The sequence below is a fragment of the Nothobranchius furzeri genome, chromosome 10 (assembly GCF_043380555.1).
Source record: "Nothobranchius furzeri strain GRZ-AD chromosome 10, NfurGRZ-RIMD1, whole genome shotgun sequence".
Taxonomy (NCBI): Eukaryota; Metazoa; Chordata; class Actinopteri; order Cyprinodontiformes; family Nothobranchiidae; genus Nothobranchius; species Nothobranchius furzeri.
Genome location: NC_091750.1, coordinates 64949083 through 64962261, shown reverse-complemented (window position 1 = coordinate 64962261; position 13179 = coordinate 64949083). Strand labels below are relative to the sequence as shown.

At 41.2% G+C, this 13179-nt stretch overlaps 1 protein-coding gene across 3 annotated transcripts in view; it reads right to left on the bottom strand.

The window, feature by feature from the left end:
* The window catches only part of cadm2a (cell adhesion molecule 2a), a 387220-nt gene that overhangs the window by 209208 nt on the left and 164833 nt on the right, over positions 1 to 13179 (bottom strand). The gene's annotated exons all lie outside the window — the stretch shown is intronic.

The window sequence follows — 13179 nt, the reverse complement described above, 5'->3', positions numbered from 1 at the left end:
CACATTAACACTCCCAGTATAATTATAAATGCTGCTATTTTACTAAGCAGACGTTCTAATGAAACTGATGCCCTGAAGGAGTTCGTGATTATTTGAAAGTAAATAATAAAATAAGTATGTGTCACATTTACATTTCAAACATTATATCTGCAAAAATGCAAAGCCAAACCTACAAAAACATCCTTTATCTGTCACAGAAGAATCCCACACTGTTGCACGGAGAGTTCTTACAGTTGGGTTGTTTTCAGCTCTTCTATTGCAACAGAGGAGAATTTGCTTGATGCAAAAAAAAAGAAGGTATTGCAAAAAAGAAAGATAGAGGGGGAAAAAGAGGGGGGAAAAGTAAAAAAAAAAGAATTATGCCTTATGAGTAGATGAGAATACATTTTTTCCCTGAGGATAGATGGGGAAGAGGATACAGGAGAATATAACCGAAAATCGGTTGAAGTGTGGCACTTTGAGGAGTGCTGAGCACAGATAATTATACATTATATATGCTAAAGGAAAGATATTGAGTATGCACTTAGACAGCTATTGAAGAGTGTGAGAGAAGAACATCAAAAGCTTACATATTGGACACAGAGAGAGCCATTTATGTAAAGAGTCCTTTTCCCACCATCCATAAAATGAATTTGTAGCTGGTATTGTGCTCCGTAATGCGTTGCAATTAGTGAACGATACGTATGGCTATGACAGGCAGCCTGTGCCTATGACAAATCATTCTTTTTGCTTATTGCAAGAGAACAGATTTCAGAACACAGGCACACACACACATGCGTGCACAAGCAGGCACGCACGCACACACACACACACACACACACACACACACACACACACACACACACACACACACACAGAAGGCCGCTGGCGAATACACAAGTCACACACAGTGGGAAGCCCCTTGGTGGATCTAATTGAAGAGATAAGATGTTATCCATTTATATCCAAGCCAATTTCAGCTCATAGCCAAAAGTAATGCTTGAGAATTCAGAGGTTACAGCAACCTCCACACATGGTAAAGCTGTTCCCTTGGAAACAACAGTCAGCCAGTCCATAACAACCAGCCTAATAAACTCTTTATCTCTATCTCTCAACCCTTTAAGCTCTCCTTTAAACTTTAGCTTAACAACATTTTCACATAGTTCTTTTTTTCTTTTGTGCTTTATCATTTCTTTCATTTTGGATTTATTGCTCTTATAACATGCACAGACAATAACCAAAAGGCAAATCTTACCCAAAAAACAAGGAATGCACATTTTTGTTTAGGTGCTTCACAAATACTGACATACAATAGCATGTTAAATCAATATGCAACTACTTTACAGATTAATTATATTTGTTATGCTACTGGACTTGTTAGTAATCATACTTTTTGTCCAACAGGGTGAAACTTTTTACTGTGTGGTTTATTTTAGTATTGGTGTCTCTTAGCGTTAGCTCGTTGTTAGCGCTAGCTACAGCAGGCTGCAGTAGGCTCGTTTCTGACCGTTGTTATTCCACTTTCAACCAGTAGGGCAGAGGAGAAAGAAACTGCTTTGTTACTTTAGGGGCATAAACATTTGCTTTTCAACCAGTAAAGAAAAATGGCATGAATTGTGTCGTTCTGCATATAAAACGCTGCCTTTCCCGTAAATTATGGCAAGAAAATGAAACAAGCATGCATGGAAAGGCTTGATACAAACTATTAACTGTAACAATGGTGCAAACATAACGAGGACTTATAGAGGTGCTCTGAGTTTGGCTGATTATCAGTGCTGCCCACTTATAGAGTGAATGCATTAAAGCCAGCAAGGACTTGATAGCATTTTTTTTATTACTTACATATTCTTTTGAACATGTTTAAAAGGTTTTTAAGTATTAAATTTGAAAATGTATTCATAAAGTCTGACATTTTTCAAAGACTTTCTCTCTTCCCTCTGCTTTAACAGGCTCGACTGAAGGATTTAACAAGAAATGAGCTTAGGAGGAAAAAAAATAACACGACATCAGTTAGAAATAAAAATAACTTACGGGTCTGAACTTTAAAAGGTTAAGACATTTCATCATTCAAGCAAATGGTTCCTTTTGGTCTAATGGCAGGCGAGAACTACTCCACATTCCTTCTATAGAGATGCTTGTTTTACTGTGGCCCATATAAACGACAAATAAAACTGCTTTAGAAAAAAGAAAAAAGATATGGGGTTTTCCTTCAGGCAAGCAGCTAGTGCACAATTATTTCAGTCCAACATCACCACTGCAGAGCTGATGAAATTAGATTTCTTTTCCTTTAGTTTTTGCCTGCGTAGCTTCAGAACGGAACTGGGAAGGCAGTGCATGTTGACAGGAAAACAGCCCACTCTGTTCAAATAAATTCAATTTAGGAATAAAAGTTTGAAAAGTAATATTAGTGTAAGAGCCCCAACTAAATGTTTGAAAGACTTCATGCCTTACTGTGACTGTTAATTTACTTTTGATGAAGATAGTTATTTGTTTGCAGTAAGATTTATGGTTAACGATAATGCACGAATTGTAAGAATAAAAGTTGATTTTAAACTGGTTACTGTTAAGTTTTTGTGCCAATGTGAACTCTTTGAATAGGTTTTCTGTTAAAAAAAGTTTTACCATTGTTAGTTCCATCCGGATCTCCTCGGGGTGCCACATCGCCTGCTGATGACATCACACTACAGCAAAGCCACTCGGACAAAATACAATGAACATCTTTTTCGACATGATTTGCCACACAGGTTTTTGAAAGAGTTTAGCAGGTTTGTTATTAAATAAATGTTTCTTACTGCCTAAATGTTTTCTGTATAAGTGTAATTTGTTAATAAAACACTACATTATTTTTGCTTTGTAAAGAATGTGAGACTACATAAAATCAAGATCAGATTGTGCCCAACATCAATGTATTTACATACCAACATAAATGTAGAATTTTTCTGTATATTTCGTTAGTTCTTGTGTTTTACACGTGCTATTTGTTCAATAAAGTTTCTACTAATGAATTTTGCCCCATTTCACCAAAATGAGAGAAGCTCAGGGTCTCTATATTGATAATTTTGCTTTGCTTTCGCTCCTGAGTAGGTCTGGGTGGGGGACCTGGAGGCTCGGGGTGTGTGGGCGGCGTGCCCCGTGTGGGGTTCTGGGCAGGGACTTGGAGATGGGGTCCTTACTCGTAAGCTGCCGGGAAGAAGCCATGAACAAGCGGCAGTGCATGGCGCAGGCTCAGGGGCCTAAGGTGGACCTTGGCTCATCTGAAATAATAACAACTCTGTCCAATCACGGGGGAGGGAGATGTCAAGGTGGGGGAGAACTCAACCTTACCTGGATGTCTCATGTCTTGCATATAATGGAAGTTGTGCAAATGCAGGGATGGGAGTAGATATTCTGCTGGGAAGGGGCTGAGTTGGTGCCCTCGGACTCCGTGGGGCTCTGCGATGCTGCTGCTTTGTGCCCTGGCGGGATGGGCTGGGGTCTCCATGCCCTGGGGGGCATTTTGGAATAGAGGTGCCTATTGGGGCCAGTGGGGAGCTGGCTTCCTGGAGGGCTTAGGCCAACCAGCCATTCCTCCCCATCTCCATACATTTTACTCCTCCTGCTCCCTCACATCATCACACAAATATGCACATAGGACCTTGGGGGGTGGACAAATCAGGAGGTGCGGGTATGGATCCCATTTCCGTATTCCTGTGGCAGCCTGCCCCCCAATTTTATTTGCACATTAAACATTTCCACCAATGACATTCCACGCAAACACATGCTTAGGGCCTTGGGAGTGAATACACTCAACGGCATTTGGCAAGGGGATCTTTCAGCCTCATCCCGAGAGCTGGTGTCCACTTCCAATTTTAAACTGCACTTAGACACTGAGGGCTATGGGGGGAAGTGGGGTTGTGTGGTTGCACTAGCTGGCATAGGCCAGACGATGCCTGCACTGCCCGCTCACCACAGCCATGGAATACACCTCATCAGCACGCACTAACACTGTATTGGAGCAGGCGGAGGGAGACTAGGGGTCTTAGCACACCTCTGTTGTCACTTGGCTTCCTGGGGCTCGAGGCTAGGAGGGGGAGCTGGCCGTCTGGTTGGGGTCTGGGGTGGTAGGATGCTTTGCTCGGCGTTGAGCGAGGGAGCCTGCTCATCAGCACCCCAGCAGAAAGGGTCTAACTCTGGGAACCTGTAATGATTGTACCCCTTGTGCAGCAGTACCGGGACCAAAGTGAATGGGGTGTATATGGGGAGCATGAGTGGGTGTCTAGCGTTTATTTTTGTAAGTCTTAGGTTGTATATGTATGTGTGAGCATGAGGGAGGGAGTGTGTGACTATATCTGCGTATGGCTGTATATGTCAGGTGTGTTCTTGGACTCCTCCTCTCTTCTGGGACTTCTTGTGCTACTACACATCTTCGCCTACCCTCCCCCTGCAACATTTGGTGTAGTGACTTGGTCTGCCTGTGTTTGCAGCTCCCGGGTCAAGGGGTTTAAGATTTTTGGAGTCTGCCTGATCGATCCCGGTGGCTGCCTGGTGGGATCTGGGTCCCTGGGCACAGTTGGGTCCACAGCGAGGCTGGTCGCCCCTGGGTCCCAGGTTGCTGGGTTCCGGGCTCCGCCAGCTTAGGGGTGAGAGGCTGCAGGCGGGCCTGTGGCCATTCACACACTGATGGCGATGAGCTACCATGTAGCCACAGCTGCCCTGGGGCGCACTAACAGAGGCGAGGCCTATATACAAGCACGTGAACGCACACAGGTGCTCACATGGTGCTCTCATAAGTATGGACTTGGGCATTTTCAACACGTCTTAAGGCTGTGGTTGGCACTAAATACACTGTTATTATTGTGTGATTGTTCAGTAAAACAATGTTGATCTTATATTTCCTCATCAGGTTGACACAGTGATAGCTTGCTCTAGTTGTATTGTTGTGTCCCCATTCTTTCTTTTGTTTGTTGGTTTGTTTTTCTTTTTCTACAGGTCTAGAAGCAGACTCTTGTTCATCATTGATTGTCTATTTTTGTGGACCCCCCCCCCAATTTTTGAAGGTTAGGCTTCTTTATAGTTCTGTTTTTCTGTTGTTGTTTTTTTAGCAGCAGTGCTTCATCACATTTCTGAAATGAGATCATTGAAACAAATTAACAAACCAAGCTAAACATGTTATTTTTTATATTGATCTTGTTTAATTGATCATTGATTTAGTTTTTAAACCTTATCTTTCTATTGATTCAAATGTTACTCCAAGGCAGTGAACTTCCACTTTAAGGTTGGAAAGTGTAACATTTTACTCAAAGAATGCCACTACAGTTTAAATACACCAGCTATGGTAATGATGGATTTCTTTGGAAAAGTAGTCCATGCTTCCTTTGAAGAACTACAACTGTGAATTTACATGAACCAATCAAAATCTTCATTGTCAACATGCTAGCGTTGCTAACGGATATAGTAACATAACTTCCATAAGTCGTTCTTCCAGCCTATCATCTGGTGTGATGTCATCGGCAGGCACAGGCCCACGAGCCGATCTGGAACCCCGAGCAGATCCGGGCCTACGGAGGGAGGGATAAAAAAAATTCCAGAGTCAAATTGCCTCCCTTTTTTATGGTCTCTGTGCTACCTTGTAGATAAGTAAATTTTCCCATTCATGTTTTATTAATTTATTTAATTTTTTACTAAATAATTGGCTTTAAAGATTATTTTTTCTAATTTTTGTATGAGATTTAAACTGCAGGAAATGGCAGAATCAAGCTCAAGTTTCACTCATTGAGGATCTGTGATTAAGATGACTCAAATAATGTAATTCCTGTAAAATATAACACATTAAAATGAACACATCTGTATAAATGAAAAAACTTTCTACACATCAAAACAACATAATCATAAAGATGAATTTCAGATGAATTGATCAACAGCAAGTTTCGTGGGAGTACTTTCCATGAGTTTGGCGAGGTAAATACAAGTTTTAGCCAAGCCTGTAATGAGGGCAAAAAGGCATAAAAATCCATCTCCATCATTGCAAATTCTGATTACTATTGATGCTGCTCATCAGGGATCTCATTGCCTTTCTGAGAATGATCGGTTCTGTCTGGTAGAGAGCTCCGTGTGGCTGTGGGCTCCTGTTAGATATTGTGTGTGTGTGTGTGTGTGTGTGTATGTGTATGTGTATGTATGTGTGTGTGTGTGTGTGTGTGTGTGTGTGTGTGTGTGTGTGTGTGTGTGTGTGTGTGTGTGTGTGTGTGTGTGTGTGTGTGTGTCAGGTGATGGGAGTGGGAAGTGTTGCTGAGGTTGTCTCGTGATTAATACTCCCATTTGCTGCTGTCGCTCCTTCCTTAGCGTCTTCTTGGCCCAAGGTTAGTTGGAAACGGCTGCATGTTTCCACAAGAATATTGGAAGAATGATACACGACAGTTCAATATAGGAGAAAATATAAGTAAATGGGCAGAAGACTGTATGTTGCAAGTACCTGCAAACTAGATTTAAAGTCTGGCAAAAGGTTAAACCCTGATAATCAGCGTGAAGAGGAGCCCAATCCTTAAATATCTCATCGTGGTTGACAAGCCAATGAGTTTTTAAAAGTTGCAGTGGATGTTTTCTTCGATTGGAGGGTAATTGCCACTCTGCACGTTCATTCTGAACCAGTGAGCAGCTGCCGATGAATGCTGAAGCTGAAATAATATCAAATAACTCATAAGTGAACAGGTGTTTCAGAAGGAAAAAAAGGAAACAAGTGTTCAGCTTGACACTGTTCGAGTCGGTCCTCTTCTGTTGCTTTGTCCTTCAGAATTATTGCAACAAACCCAAAAGCCCAAACTGTCTCACAGGACATCTTAACTATAATCAATTCTTTCGTGGCCTGAATAGCAGACAGTAACGGCTCCATTGCCCTGTTTAGTGAGTCCTTCATACTCAGTTTATGATGAATGTTGCAACTTTATCCACTCCTTAATGAAACAGGGATGTTCACTCAGGTTTACAAGAGATTCATTTGCAACACTCATCACATGGCTTCCCGTCACTAAGTGCCCATATTGAGCTCATCTAAAGGTTTAGAGTTTACTTTTAGAGCCAACAAGGTTCACGTTTTTCTTTTATTTATTATATTTATTTACATTTTTGAACCGCTCCACTGTCCTCCAACATACAGTAGTACAGGCAAGGTTTTTACTGGAACGTGGCTTTATGGAGTGGACCGATGGCTAACACAAGTTGGCTCTGGTGGTTCCACGGTCAAAGCGCAAGTCCAGGGGTTAGTGTGCCTTTTCAGTTCTGGGTCCTCAGCTTTGGAACCAACTGCCACTAGAGATAAAACATCACTGCCCACCTTTAAAGCTAGGCTTAAGGATCATCTTAGATGTATTTCTTAGTTTTTCTACTCATGTTTTAATGTTTTTGTCATCAATGTTGTTTTAGTGTTTTTACCTCTTATTACCTTTGCATGTTTTATTTCTGTATTTTACTATATAGCTGTTTTATTGCATTTCAGTTGTTCTTTATAGTATGTTCAGCAGCTTGGACCCCCTTGATTGGGGGTAGGATAGGGCTTCATAAATAATTTAGAACTTAAACTTGTTTAGATGGCATTAGTCAATGTTCTGCTTGGTCCCAATGTGACTAAGAATCTTGTTTTATTAGGTCATCAATCTGGTATGAAATAATCTTTATTTTTCCTAATCAAAATCACACAATGATCTATCTAGAGCTTAGCCTAAAAATCTAGACAAGCCGTAGCAGTAGCAAGAGATTTTGCTTTGCAGGTTGGTCTAGCCACGTTCTTCATTAGCCTCAGCAGGTCTACCATTGGCCGGAACCAACATGGGTTGGCTCAGGAACGGCGCTCGATTGACTTCAACTTTGCACGATTTAGACTTGGGCTTTTCTTTGAGGCATGAGCAGAAAGAGGTACTTGGATGTACTTGCTTCTTCTTTTTCTTTGACGAATGAAATCTTTTGCTATTAAATTAAATCTTTAAAAATAAATATTATAATCTTTTGAGTAACATAGACCAAGCAAGTTGGTGTATGAATTTCTATCTATCTATCTATCTATCTATCTATCTATCTATCTATCTATCTATCTATCTATCTATCTATCTATCTATCTATCTATCTATCTATCTATCTATCTATATATATATATATATATATACACACATGTAGATTTCATTCGTTAATTACTTTGATATTCTTAGGAATTAAAACATAAGCTGATAGCAACTGCCTTTAATTCCTATATATGTAGTTAATTAACCCTACAAGTGATTGGTTACCCTCTTTGCATGCCCCATCTATTTTGCTGTGGAGTGAATATCAATTGCTGTTGGAAGGAATTTTCACATGCTGATGAACAGCAGACATGATGATGGTCTCTATTGTTTCCTCTGTAGATGCTGTTGTCACCACACACCAGATGACCCAGACACAAGTAATGGAGATTGTGGCTAAATTTTTGAAATATGCACCAGAGAGAGTGGGTGGTGGTGGCCGGAAGAAAAAAAAACTCCCTCCCTTGAGTGACTAGTTCTGTTTTTTTATTGTTAACTTTTATTTGTAATTTTTAGTTTTTTAATTTTTGATTGCTATTTCAATTGAATAACAACTGTTATTCCTTGTTGTTATAAATAAAATGTTAGTTTTCTTTTAATTGACTATTTCTTTATTTGCCTGATGGCATTTATTTTTGTCAATCAATATTGCACACAGCTATGATGGATACAGTAAATCACATGAATGTGTAAAAATGTACAAGCCAGTTGGGGAATAAGGTCAGCTTGGATTTAAAGGCTGTCACATGTGTACATGTCATGTACACAATGATCTTTTCCCTGTAGCTTCACATTCAGTTCAGTCAAGTGTGAAAAAATGTCCACAGAATAAGCAGTCACAGAGCCAGTTCTTGTCCCGCAGCTCAGGCAATTCATTGGATTTCCCCATTAACTCCAAAAATGCACTGATCTCCTCTTTCAGCTCCCACACTCGTTGCTACACTTTGCCCAGACTTAACCAGCGGGCACGAGAGTGGTAAAGCAGGTCCTGGTGATCTGCATCGGTTTCCTCCAGGAACGCAATAAACTAACAATGCTGGGTTTCCCCGTGCCCGTATGAAGTTAACAAGCTTTACCACTGGATTAATTACATGATTAAGCTGCAAAACTGACTTGCACAGAGACTCCTGATGAATGATGTGGTGAAGGAAAATATCATCATGTTCAGGGGTTTTCCTCTTTCACTTTATCCTGGATTCTTTTCAGCAGTCCAACGTGTTTTCCAGTTAAATTAGGTGATCCATCCGTGGTGACGTTGGCAAGCTAGCTTCAATCTTTCAATGACAGCTGACACCCGGTATAAAGGTCCTCTCCCCGGGTTTGTCCTTTCAGGGACTCCATGGCCAAAAACTCCTCCGTTACCTCAAAATGCTCGTTAATCCCCCGAATAAAAATAAGGAGCTGAGCAGTGTCTTTTATATCATTACTTTCATCCAGTGCCAGTGAATATAAATTGAAGGATTCCGCATTTTCGTTTATTTGGCTGGTTAAGTCTTCATCAATTAGTTCCACGCGACGAGTTACAGTCCTGCGTGATAAACTAACCTTTTCAAACTTGTCTTTGCTCTCCAGACACAAAATACCTGCAGTCTCTATCGTGCATTCTTTTAAAAACTCGCCTTCTGAAAAAGGCTTGCCAGCCTTTGCTATTTGGAATGCTAGCAAAAAAACTTGCCTAGTACTTCCCTGTTGAATCGTAGTTTGTTGTTGAAAAAAGTTCTGCTGAGCCTATAAATTAGCTGTCAACCTCTCAGCAGTAGTCACTTGTTCTAGTGTTGATAGCTTGCTAGCGTAGTTAGCATGCTTTGTGGAAAAATGACGGCTGATATTGTAAAGAGCTCCGGGAGTTGATATCACTTCTCCCGGCATGCAATAGTTCAAATCGAAACGGCGCCATATTGGCAGGTAAAGCCGGCAGCTGGACTATTAGTTATTGTCAGAAAACTATCAGACAGGAAATATGGTAGATTCCTGTTGTGCCCCAGGATGCAAAACAGACGCCTACATAAGGAATGAGCTGTCTACAGGATTCCCCAAGATCCGGAGCGCCGCAAACGTTGGATCATTGTAATAAAACGCACTAGTGACCGGGCTAAAATGAAACTGTGGGATCCCGAGAGTAAAGGTTTTCGCTTATGCAGCGACCGCTTCATATCAGGTACATAAACCAACGTTTCCTCAACTGTGTATGGTATTTATTTTAAATGCTTTTATTACGATTCTTAGTGGGCTTCCTAAACGTGTTTAGGCGTGGCTTTTTCTGTCTTATTACTCATAGCAACAAGTAAACGTCACGTAAAACGTTGCCTCGTGATTTCTGCGTGCTGCCGTTTACGTGTTTTATGATCACAGCAATTAACCGGCTAAGCTGTATTTCATTTTTAAGCAATGGTTGATCAATTGTCAGATCACACTTGAAAAGCACTTTGGATTGCTATTATCTGTCTCACCGAGACAGATCTCAGACAGATACTGAGATCTGTCTCTGTATGGCGTCAGGTTTCTGCCAAAACCCGTGCAGAAACTCATTTGTGGGTGGGCCTGAGAAAATGTAAGTGGGCCCAATAAACGTAATTGAAAACAAGTATATTTTGCTTGTGTGTGTGTCTGTGTGTGTCCTCCGCACATGCCCTAGCTCAGGGGTTGGCAATCCGCGGCTCTGGAGCCGCATGTGGCTCTTCCATCCATCTGATGCGGCTCTCTGTGCTTGTAAAATAATGAATGGATATTTAAATAAAATGCTTTATATTTTACTGCATACATTTTACATATGTAAGCTAATTCTAAATGTAAAGATTGTCTGCGTAAACCTGAACAGGTCCAACCCGGTCTACTGTGTGACTGGGTTGACGCGTCACGCTTGTGCGTAATCATATGCGCTTTCTGAGCTGAAGACGATGTGAGATTCTGGGACTCCCCTCAGACGCCACATTGGAGACAGGAACAAGCACAATTCAGCCAAAGTTTCATCATCAGGGAACATTTTCTAAGTGACAAGTCTCTCTGAGAGACCGGGTTTGGAAAACTCTCGCTTCAGTGGAAGGAATCTTCCTGCATGCGCTCTGGTTCTGCAAAGCGCTCCAAGCCCCTCTCCACATCTTCAGCTCGCTGTGCACCTTATGTACACGCTGACAGTGAGCTGCGCTGAGCGGTGTCCAGCTCAGATGTTCAGATGGGAATCTTTTCTTGAGTGATTTAGCTACATCTGCGATTTGCGAAATGAATAAAGTGTCAGTTCGTCTGCATGCGTCGGGGTAATTCTTTCTATTCTTTCTCCGTCAAAATAAACGGCCAAATATGGGAACTGTCCGGTCAACACAAGCCCTGCTTTTAACTGTTTTGTTTTCTTGTGAAAATTGTTACAAATGTAACTTGATTAACACCAGAGCCAGGCGCACTGCACCGTTGTCTCCGTCGCTGTAAATGAGGGAAAAACAAATTGATCGGATCCTTTTCTGACCTTCCCCACCTACAAAGTTTAATTACAACATTCAAATGTGACAGAGCCTGGATTTGTATTCTGAACAGTCTAAACATGTTTTAAAAAGAAACACATGACAAAAGTGGCACCTGCTCAGTAAAACCACCAACAGGGTGAAAAATATCAAAATAATGTAGGCAGAGATGGGCTACAACTTCTGGATCCACTTTATATAAATCGTTTTATTGATTATCGTCTTATGAAAGATAGCTTTGACGTACACGAGCGACCGGTACCGGCTGCTGTCACCTGTTGTGATTGGTTAAAGCAGCTCTCTGCTGTCTGAGGGTAGGCCCCGCCCACAACGCCGCGGCTGCTGCAGTGTTTTCTTTACTGTGGGAAACGGGTAATAATGGCTCTTTGATGGAAACAGGTTGCCGACCCCTGGTTTAGCGTGACGTCTGATATATATATATATATATATATATATATATATATATATATATATATATATATATATATATATATATATATATATATATATATATATATATATATATATATATATATATGTATGTATATATAGAGCCATGCCCTGATACGGGGCTGGGGGGTGCGTCAACATGGTCGGGACATAGAAGGGGGTGCGCGGCTAAATAAGTTTGGGAACCACTGTCCTAACACATAGATGTTCTGCTTCTTGATCACGTGACGTGTGACGTTTGTGGATGAAAATCGGCTTCAGGGCTGAGATGTTTGTTCTCTCAGCGTGGGGGCTCGTTCCGATGCTCAAACAGTAAAAAAAATTGCAAATGACGACTTTAGTCGTCATTGGCAGTGAACGGTTGGATCTAAAATGACTACTTTAGTCATCAATGGCAGTGAATGAGTTAATAACCACCTTGTATTTGGGGTTGTTTAGTCCTCTCATATTGGACAATAAATCCTGTGCATTTGGAAACATTTCTATTTTATTCATCCAGTAAATTCGATTGAGAATTCATTCTCATTTACAACGATGATCTGGCCAAGAGGCAGATTGTTGCTGCACTTCTCATTTGCACTTGATTAGCCAAAGTTATAGAGGACACAGAATATTAAGCCGGGTGTACACTGTGCCACTTTTTCACTTTTTTGAGCCAATTTTCCACTCATGCGAGAATCCACAAGATCGGGGCAAGTTTTGCACTGAGTGTCGTGTAGTATACAGGGGGTTATGAGAGGCGATTAACACCACGTGACCAGCTACCGATCAGCAATTGTGACCTCGCACTGACTTCTGGAGTGTTTGATATTTTGCTCATTCCTCGTGAGTTGAAGCAGCGCAGCGAGCGACTGCGACCCAAAAAGTACCAGAACCGCTCACGGCGCATGCGCAATCATGCATCAGCACCGCTCACCCGCTATTTCCCTAATAACACCCGTTTGTTTTTATTTCTACACGTTTTTTACACACAATGACAAGGATTGTCAAGAAAGCGTGTTTGTCGTGTTAATGTCAAATTAAACTGATCACAAAACACAGATTTACTTTCTTTATTTTGTTTTCCTCATCCAACCCCCATAAATTGAGTGAAGAAGCTGCACAGTATCTGCCCAGTTTACTCAATATACCTGCTTGGAAACTGATAAGAGTTGCACAGTTAGCTAGTAGCGATAGCTAGATTTGTGTCAGCTTTGCTATTCAGAATGCTAGTTGATGTGGTTTGATGTGAATTACTTACTGGGCTGTTTTTGTTTGGAATGAAG